Below are 10,833 nucleotides of genomic sequence, written 5' to 3'. Positions count from 1 at the left end.
ATTCTCTAGCAGGGAAACTTTCATCACAGGCGCCTTCGATCACATTGGCCTTCTTCTTTCATTGCTCTTATGCCTTTGCATGACTCATAATTCATAACAGCTTTTTCACTGTCATCCTCACCAAACAAGTGAGATTCGATATCCAAAGCACTCTCTGTATCGGCACCAGATGCAACAATTTTAGAATTGGTACCACTTGAGCTGTATCAGATTCTTTTTCCGCAACGTCGTTGGCTACGTCAGGCATCGTAAGATCATCACAAGTGCTTCCGATCGTGTTGGCCTTTTAAGAATCGCCCTTCTCAGTAACTGTCTCGGGAACCTCACAATCGCCTTCCATCGCTCCTATGCCTTTGCATGAGTCGGAGTTCACAGCTTTTCCATGATCACCCTCACCGGCTTTTCCCTTTGGACGAATATGGTGAACTTGGAGCATCCCTCTTGGGACCTTGAGATTGAGCATCCTAGAGTGTTACTCGATCTTTGACGCCTTGACGTGATCGCTCGAGGGTGTCCCATCAAGGGCACATGTGTATGTTCTCCCGACGCCTTGATGCGACTGCCTGAGGGTGTCCCACCGAAGGCGTGTGTGGGCGTGCACTAGAGAGTTCGACAACGTGTTAGTGCTCAATTTTGGATTACGTGTTGGAGAGAATCGGGTTTTCTATTTATAGGCAACCAAGGAGCATTGTAGGAGCCCTTTGGCCGAGTGAAGTTCACCCGGCCATCGACCGGGCGAAATCTCTTGGCCGAGTGAAGTTCACCCGGCCGGCCATTGGCCGGGTGAGGCTTGGCCGGCCATTGGTCGGGCGAAACCTCTTGGCCGAGTGAAGTTCACCGGCCTCGGCCGGCCATTGAACATGCGAAATATCTTGGCCGAGTGAAGTTCACCCGGCCATTGGCCGAGCGAAACCTCTTGGCCGAGTGAAGTTCGCTCTTGGCGGGAAGCACTCGTAAAACGTTGCAATTGCTTTGCCCTCGACGGTCCGGAACGGGCCGACTACAATCTAGTCATTTACAGAAATAAACGGTTAGAAAATATCGAAAATACCCTTATGTAACATAAATCGTGGAAACCAACTCCTAGCTAAAGTTACAGCCAGCCAAACATACAGAAAATAAACAAAAATTAACCTAAGAAAACTTGCAGCAAAAACTTATATTGTGTGCAAAATAAACGGAAATTAATTGTAATTAACCCAAGAAAACTTACCTTACATTATGGATTACTCAGATTTGAATGACCTTTTCAAATCAACTAATTGAACTATAAAAAAGTAAATAAATTATTATGGACTATTAAAAGTTGACGTGTAACTTTTTTTAAAAGGAAAAAGTTGTGTGTATTAAAACGTTGGCTACATGTTGATGTTAGCTGATTTTAATAAAGGATAATCTAGTAATTTGCTAAATAAAGAATAAAGCCATGTCATCATCCGTAGCTAGATTTGATTCTTAGGTGAAACATCACCTAGATTGCAATACCAACGTTTCAAGTGGTTTAGTCCAACTAATTTTCATTGTTTATATCAATCTAGTCAATGTTCTAAGGGTGCACATCATGCGGTTTAGATGGTTTCGAGAAATTTAGGTTGCTTGTTAAATTTTAAAAATAATTTTTTTCTTTTTATCCGCCTTCGTATTTAATAATTAGGCGGGTTAATAATCATACATATTGTTAATGAGATTAAAAAAGAGATATTGTACAAAATAGGCCACTTTAATCTATTACGTACAATTAAAGAATAGCCAACTTTTGCTAAGTTTTTAGTAAATTGCTATTTTAATTAAATAGACAGTTTTTTTAAATTAAATTTGTTATCATATCCTTTTCGTCATCGTCTTCTTCCCTACTTTGCAAACAAAACCACCATTGATGATCTATACTTTCTTTTTAAGCTTAATATCCAAAATTTCAAAATTAGGATTTACAAAAGAAATGAAAATTCCTGGAGATTTGACGAATTTCTTTGAGATTATGTTGATTTGCACTTCACTGAGACGAAAAGATAAAAAGTCGACGAAATTCCAGGGCTTGTCGTCCGCGTCGTGCTTGCCTTCTTCACTGGGATTCAACTCCGAAAATCCTTTTCTTTTTTTCTTTTTTTTTCTTTTTCTCCGACTTTCAGCGAATTCCCTGGAAAATTTGCAGCATTTATACTGCGACTGGAACGATAAATGAAGGCCGTTTGTGATCGAAAAGGCTTGTCGTTTCCACGAATTTCAAACGACAAAAAACGAGGAAACATACTTGGCTCTCGTCGGCCGTTGAGTCACCGGAAACGAATTTCCCGACAAAATTCCTAGAAATTCTCCGGCATTTAAATCCTTTGTTTTTAACAAACAAACAGCTAAGAATTCATGACAAACAAAACATTATGATCCAATATTATGTTTTTAAACAAACAACCAACTAATAATTCATCACTAACAAAAATTATTATTTCCATAAGCAATGTTTTTAAAAAAACAAGCAACTAATGAAACATCACTAACAAAAATTCTGATTTCCATAAGCAAGCAAAACACGTAACTATTCCATTGATTAACAAACTATCAAAATTTATATTTTTTTTAATAAACCACCAGAATCTTGCACGAAAACTAAAAAAACCAACAAACAATTGCTATTTTAAAAACTTAAAATCCACCATTTAGCAAACACTATGGAAACCAAACTAAATTAACAAACACAAATAACATCATTGATATTTATTAACAATACTGCAAATAATATTGATAGAAAATTAAAGATAAACGCAAGAAAAATAAAATTTAGAACATGAACCGGAAATGGAAAAACAAAAGGAAGTGGTCGACAAGGAAAATGTCGAGGCCCGTTAGACGGTTTCCTTGAAGCTTTTTATCGTCCTCCCACGGGTGCTGGATTTTGTGAGCGAAAGCCTCTCAGGATACAACGACTATTAAGACGAGCGATGTACCACAAGACTCGGCTTCGGAGAACTATAACTCGAGCATCATAAACTACCAACGGACTACAAAACAAGTAAAGGAAAAACAGTTTCTGCGAGAGGAAGAGAGGGTGCGTGCGTTTTGAGCTTTATCCGAATGAGAGATATATTACAAAACCGCCCAGCCTTAAAAGGCTTCTATTAACGCTCATAATGAGCTATTACAAAACGCTCTCAAAACCGCCCAACCTTAATGCACATGGTTACAAACCGTTGCCTTAATGCACACGGTTACACTAGCTTCAATGTTTAATTCTCAACATAACACAAGAGCTATTTGAGGAATTAAAACTTTCAGAAGTGAAATTTGCAATAAAAAGATAGGAATTATCCCAAAGGCCCAAAGCCCGAGCTTGGTCCGGCTCGGCAGCGGCGCCGTGCGCGTGTGCGCGCGAGGGGTTAAAAGATAACCCACCCACACTCTCCTCTCTTGCACTTACTTATCCACTAAAGAAAGAGGAGAATATATATACACTACACAACACACTTATCCAACCCACGTGAGACTCTTGCAATTCACTTCATTTACACATAACAAATATGTTCTTTAAGCATACTTTGAGCATCAATTTCTCATTCATTATAGTAATGATTTTGACAAATAAATAATCAATCTTATACCCGTCGCGACGAGAAATAAGAATACGCAAGAATTAACAAATTTCGACGAGTGGACTCCACTCAAATATTAGCCACAATCACTCATGTACTTGTTAATAAATTCTCTTTATCTACAATTCTTCCAACAATATTCTCTTTTTTTTTGTTCTTGTGTTACTAGGTTGCTCGACGAAAAAGAGAGAAGTGATCAAGCAGTCTAAACATTTGTTATTTAAAAGCCTATATCTCGTAATTCGGTATATATATATATATATATATATATATATATATATATATATATATATATATATATATATATATATATAGTCAAGGAATTCAAATTAAGAGAGGTTAATATGCGAAAAATAAAGTTGAGTGATGACTAATTTATAAATATTTGAGAGTAAATTAAAAAAAAAATTAAAAACTATGAAGAAAGTGCAATTTTTTTTAGGGGGACTATAGCACCCCTGAACACTAGGCATCGTGTGTGTGTGTATATATATATACACCATGTTTTTTTTTTTATTATAATGTCTTGGATTAAAAGAGTTGCGTTAGTTATTCTTTCCTAAATAATTGATCAATTAGATATCAATATCTTATTCCAAAAATATCTCAAATAAATTATTCTATTTTTTAACCTAAATTATAAACGTTTTTTATGTGAGAAATATGATGATTTTTTTATTTAAATAAAATTATAAAGGGTAGATTAGTCATCTTATCCATTCTTAATGAAGCTATTGGCTACTTATTTAAAAATAAGGAAACTATGACTATTTTATAATAGCCTAAACTTAAGAAACCTATTTTGCTTAATTCATAAACAAATAGGCCACATCAAACTTACTATTTTCATCATAACTAACGTTTAAAAATTATGAAAATAGTCATAATGATGAGTTGGCAATTGAATTAACATTTGCAAATGTCTAATATACCCTTAACACCAATATGTGAAGTTATTGCGTATTTAAATTATTATTATTATTGTTTGTTAATTGATTGCATGACTTATTCTCATTTTTATAGCAAGTACTTATGTCTAATTAGATTAAATTATTTTCAATTAAATTCTACGATTTTATGTTATTGTTAATAAGTTAATTACGATACATCGTTTGTCTTCATTATAATCTATAGGTTTTTTTTGCATCTAAGAAACGTTAATTATTGTTAATAGATTTGTGTTCATACTCTTCTTCATAATTTTCTTTCAAACTCGATTGTTTTTCAATTTAACTTTTTTTTTCTAGAAATTAAGGGAGGTGACCACGTTTTATTTATAAATTTTTGAAAATTAACAAATTTAAACGGGAAATTTAATGGGTAACGACAAAATCGAGTTTTTATCACACTAAAAAAATTGTCGTATCAACAAGACTATTTGACTAAAGCTTACGAAACATTGGCTAAATTGAAATTTTAACTTTTCAATTTGGTTATTTTCTAAAGCGCTTACAATTTAAAAATGAGATGAAAATATAGGATATTGTATATGTTAAATCGTGTGATTTTTAATGCAAGGTACAAAATTTCAAAAATTCACGTGGATATCGCATTTTTTTGTTTGCAGCGGGCCAATGAAAGACTGTTAGTCCCGTTTTTTTATTAGCACTAAGAACCGTCCGTGGTTCGATCTAGGGTCGGACCCTATGACCGCACGTAAGTTGGGTTTGGTGAAGTTCTTCTCTTCTTGTCGTGTTCGTGTTCTTCGGATCTTTGGGTCTCCGAGTCCTTGAGTTTTCGGGTGTTTGGATCTTCCGCATTCATCGCGTTCTTCGGATCTTTAAGTGTCCGGATCTTCAGATCTTCGAGTCGCTGGGTCTTTGGATCTTCCACGTTCTTCGTGTTCTTCGCCGGATCTTCGAAACCTTGCACCTTCACCTAACCTTAAGAAAATATAAATCTAGAGGGAAGCGGAGGGTTATCCCTCAGCGCATGCTCTGACGTTCAACATTAGTCGTGTTGTATTGTGTTCTTGGTGAACGATTTGTACTCGTCTCTATGTTTTCTAGAGAGAGAGATAGAGAGAAAGAGAGAGAGAGAGAGAGTTGTAATGTGATTTTTGTAGAGTTTTGACAAGTTGAGAAAAACTTACCTTGTGTTTAAATGAGTGGGGTATTTATAGGAGCCAATGGTTTGGTGAAAAGTACTTGGTTGAATGGTGGAGATGGCCTGGTGTTCTTGTCAAGTGAAGACGGCCGAGTGGTCTTGGCCGAGTGAAAGCGGCAAGGTGATCTTGGCCGGGTGAAGATGGTCGGGTGATCTTGGCCGAGTGAAGATGACTGTGTGATCTTGGCCGGGTGAAGATGGTCGGGTGATTTTGGCCGAGTGAAGACGATCGGGTGGTCTTGGCCGAACGAAGACGACTTGGTGGTCTTGGCCAAGTGAAGATGGCCGGGTGGTCTTCTTTTTTGGCCGGCCATATGGTCATTTTCTTTGACCATCCGGGTGGTTATTATCTCTAACCGACCGGTTGGTCATGTTTATGGTGTTGATTTGGAGTTTGGCACGTGAGTTTGCTTGTGGGCTTGGGCATTGTGTATTGGCTTGATATGTCATTTTTTGCTCTCGGGGTGTTATTTATACCATGTGAAAATAACAACATAACAAAAACTATCTTTCAGTTTGTCAGAATTTACAACTTTTAATCACTAAAATTGACCACACCTATTTCACTTGTTGAAGTTTATAGTTGGATTAATCTGCAACTATTTTTTATGACTTTTTCTTTTCCTTTCTTTTGCAATGCAAGTCTTGACAAAGTCTTGAAAGATGATAACCGTCGAGGTACTTAATGGACTTTTTTTTTTTTTTTTTTTTTTGTGTGTATAAATACTATGTTTACTTGTGATACTAAGGTGTTCGATTGGGACCGCAAATTGTTATGCAATTTTGGAATATGTTGGCAATGTTTGGCTTTTTTTTTTCATGTCAGCCACCCTTTGATTCAAAAAAAAAATTGTTAATTATTTTTTATTGTAGATTTACAAATTAGTTATGTTTTTCATTACACAAACTACCACACTCAGATCTTAACACAAGAGCTTTCAAAGCTTCGTCTTCTTCGTCATCCTAAATCAAGAATATCCCAAGGCATGCATCGATTTCGGAGTCTGTTACCACGTCTCTCAACAAAATGGTGGTTTTCAAAGAATCCATAAAATACCTTGAGTACTTCGAGGGACCATACCTTGTGTTATAGGTTCTTTGCTCCGCTAGAGGATGAACAAGCCTTCGAGTTGGCAATTAGAGGACTTCATGTGGGTGGTCCTTCATGTGGGTGGTGCTAGGGGGAATACCACGTCAACGGTGGATTGATGAAGTGGCAGAGTTAGGGGTAAGCAGTGATGTGGGGTGCTTTGGAGGGCTTCCCGCAGTGGATCGATCAGCTGACTAACGCCAAGCTCGCAGAGGAGTAGATGTGTCTCGAGTTGGTTTTTAAGGGGGGGGGGGGGGGGGAGATAAAATCAATGGAAACACTAATTTTCAAAGTCTCACGTTGCTTGGGCATGAGAAAATTTCGATTTGATACAGTTATAAAAGTAGAAAACCGTGAGCGAAATCCTCAGCAGATGGCCTTTGGCCCATTTAAAAAAAGACTTACTTTCGCTTCTTCCTCCGGCTCTTCTTCTAATATACCTCGGAGTACTGTATCAGACAAAAGAAGCACATACAAAATCAAAACTAAATTCATAATAAAAAGAAGACTACTTAAGCAGCTTTCCCATTCCTTGGAGCTTCTTATTAAAAAATATGTACTATTATAGTATTAATAAGGGTTCCTATTATATATCCTATTAATAATCTGAATTCCATTTTTTTAGCTCAATCTATATTTTAAATTTGAAATACATTAAAATCAATTTATATTTCAAAAATCACAAACATACAATCTTTGTTTAAAAACACATTATATGCGTTCATAATAATTTAGGCTTTGATTATTTTTTAGATAACTGTATTTATTGACAAACATATCAATATACATAATTTTATCAAAAAACTGGCTACGTAAGCCACCTAAACTATAGAAATTGTAAATTAGCCAACCTTTGGTAAATACTTTGTAAATAGTCAACTTGCATACGTGGCAGCTTATTAATTACATTTTTTACATGTTTGGTTGGATTAAATAAGTATTTTATTAATCTGTTAATAAGTTAATGAGTTTTGGTAAAAAAAAAAAAAAAATGTTCATAGTTTTAGTTTTGAAATTATCCCCCAAATTATCTTATGGAACCGTGGTACTCATAGATCATTGTACACAAACTGAAACAAGATTTTATTACAAAAAAGAATAGAATAACAAGACATTAATTACAAAACAAGGTTTTAAAGATTTTAGGGAAAATATCACATTTATACCATGTGTTTTAGTGAAATATCGAGTTTAACCCTCGGTTTTCAAAAATGTCGAGTTCATACCCTCTGTTTAACTAAAATGACGAAATTATACCCTGAAATGAATAACAGCGTCACAAATCTCCCTTTCATTGATATTAACTCTTATATAAGAAAAACCAAATCAAATCTAAATCAGTGCCCTAACTTCCAAATTCTCAATTTTGAAATAAAAATAGTCTTAAATTGAAATTAAATAATAAAACTCATACCTCCTAAGAAATGAGTTCATTCCGTGTTCGAATTGTAACTCTAAATTCTGGATTCTCTGTTCGAATATGCGATTTTGATGACTATCAACTATCGATGTTTACCCATTTGCCTCTTTCTGTGTTCTTCACGATTAAGAGACTGTTGTTTATTTTTTAGTTTTTAAATAAATTACATATATGGCGCGAATGAATAAAGATAATTGGTGTTTATATATACATATTATAGTCAACGTCAATGAAAATTCAATAAAAAGAATATCCGTGACAGTGCTGTCTATTTCAGGGTATAATTTCGTCATTTTAGTTAAACAGAGGGTATAATTTCGTCATTTTAGTTAAACAGAGGGTATGAACTCGACATTTTTGAAAACCAAGGGTTAAACTCGACATTTCACTAAAACACAGGGTATAAATGTGTTATTTTCCCAAGATTTTATCTCCGAATTAGTGCTCTTTGCTTCTTGACTCAATTTGGCCACAAACAATTAAAAGCTCCTTCGTTCATTTTCATCTTTCGGAAAACATTCTCAAAACAAGATAAAAATATGATAAATAGGTGTGACATACTCATCAGACATCTTTAGTTAGGTGTGATCAAGGTTCTAAATGTCATTTCCGATGTCCTTTCGAGTCTCATTACCTACTAAAATTTGACACGTCGACAAAGAATCGAACAGAAAAAATGTTGAAAAGGGCAAATGAAATGCCGATTCAATTGTCGTTTTCGATGGAATACCGACATACCGATAGAAAAACAAACGTAAATATTGTTTTTGAATATGTTAATCTTTTAATTTTCAAACTTAAGATTTATGGTAACTATAATTTATAATCCTCAATACATAATTGTTTTTACACCAATCTAATATCGAATATTTCAATACCCACTTCTTAATTTCAATCTCACATAACGCATTTATGTGATAATTTATATATATATATATATATATATATATATATATATATATATATATAATTTCTTAAATCTAGATTAGATTTTTAAGTTTTTATGTGATATATTTTTTTATAATGTTTTATAAAAAAAATTATTATTTTTTTGTATGTTAAGTTTATGAGAGTGTAATTTTTTTATTTACAAATTTTATATTAAACTTATACATAATGTAACAAAGTGAAAACGTAACTAAGTCGTGCATGTTGAGTATCCCACACAGGTGCCTTGGATTAGCATCTCTGTCTCACCTTCATTTTTAAGCTTAAAATGACACAAATAATAATAATAATAATAATAATAATAATAATAATAATAATAATAATAATAATAATAATAATAATAATAATAATAATAAAGACGATATTCAATGAAAAACAACGGTAACCAAAAAACGACGACTTTTGATGAAAAACAACACAAAACGAAAACAACGACTTTCGACAAAAACGACGACAAAACGAAACATTAGTACTTTGCCGACCATTTATGCTCTGGAAGCGATGTCGTCGTCGAATGCCGGCGAATTTCGTAGGCATTTAAAACATTGAGTGTGATAGGTAAGTAGTTACATCCAATTTATCAAAAAACGAAAAAAAAAAATAGAACCAAAATTAAAACTACTTTCGTTGGAATCGGTTATATGTAATACAGAATTTGGTTAGTTTTACTTGATTTAGTTAATTTGTTTGTGCTTTGTATATGTATCTGTATATGCACTATTTTTTTTAATGAACGCACTTAAAAACACAATATCTAATGATATTAAGATCACTAAAAACACACTTTTTTTTAAGTCAAACTCATTTAAAAATACATAAATTCTCTCTCTCTCTCTCTCTCTCTCTCTCTCTCTCTCTCTATATATATATATATATATATATATATATATATATATATATATATATATATGAGTTTCTTAAAGCAAAATGAATTTCTTCAACCCGCCTCAGAAATAACAGTGTTTCGACCTTCAAAAAGCCATCACGCGCCGTTGCACACGCTCAACACTGGAAACGAGGACTTAGTTCGCTCGGACATTGACATGAAATTTCATTGGGCCTATTTCCACGGTACACGAAAGTCGTTTTTTCCGTTTAAAATAACCAATTGTCGTCGTTTTTATTTTATACCAAAACTATAATCTCGCGCCATTTCAAACGAAGTGTATAAAATGGGTTTTCTTATTTTTTTTTTCAAATTCAGTTTTCCAAAGTTTCACTTCTAATTTCATTTTAAATGGGCACAAGATGCGTTACCAGCCAAATTACAAGGCCATTTGTTGAGGATTCCGCTCATGATTTTCTACTTTTATAAGTGTATCAAATCCATATTTTCTCATTCCTAAAGAGTGTGAGACTTTAAAAACTACCCTTGATTTTATCTCTTTATGTATGTAGTCTTCCCTCTTTAAAAACAAACTCGAGACACATTTTTGAGATTGGTGGCGATCCCATAGTACGCCAACCGCTCGCAACACTCCGTGCCTGAATGTTCAGTACATGAAAGAAGACCCGAGTTATTTCAATCTCGAAGCGAGATAAAATAAAAAAATGTGACCCTAGTTGCAAAAACCTAGAATAAAAGGGCAAGCTTTCCAGTTCCCGGTATTCTGCTTCAGCACAGGGTTTCCTTTTATGTCAACCGAGCCATCGCCAGTGTAAAGTCCGTCGCCTTCTTCGTCCTA

Source organism: Urtica dioica, chromosome 6, assembly GCF_054948205.1.
Source record: "Urtica dioica subsp. dioica isolate 48M chromosome 6, U.dioica_male_clone48M_v1_H2, whole genome shotgun sequence".
NCBI classification, from domain to species: Eukaryota; Viridiplantae; Streptophyta; class Magnoliopsida; order Rosales; family Urticaceae; genus Urtica; species Urtica dioica.
Note: the sequence above shows the minus strand (reverse complement) of the source record.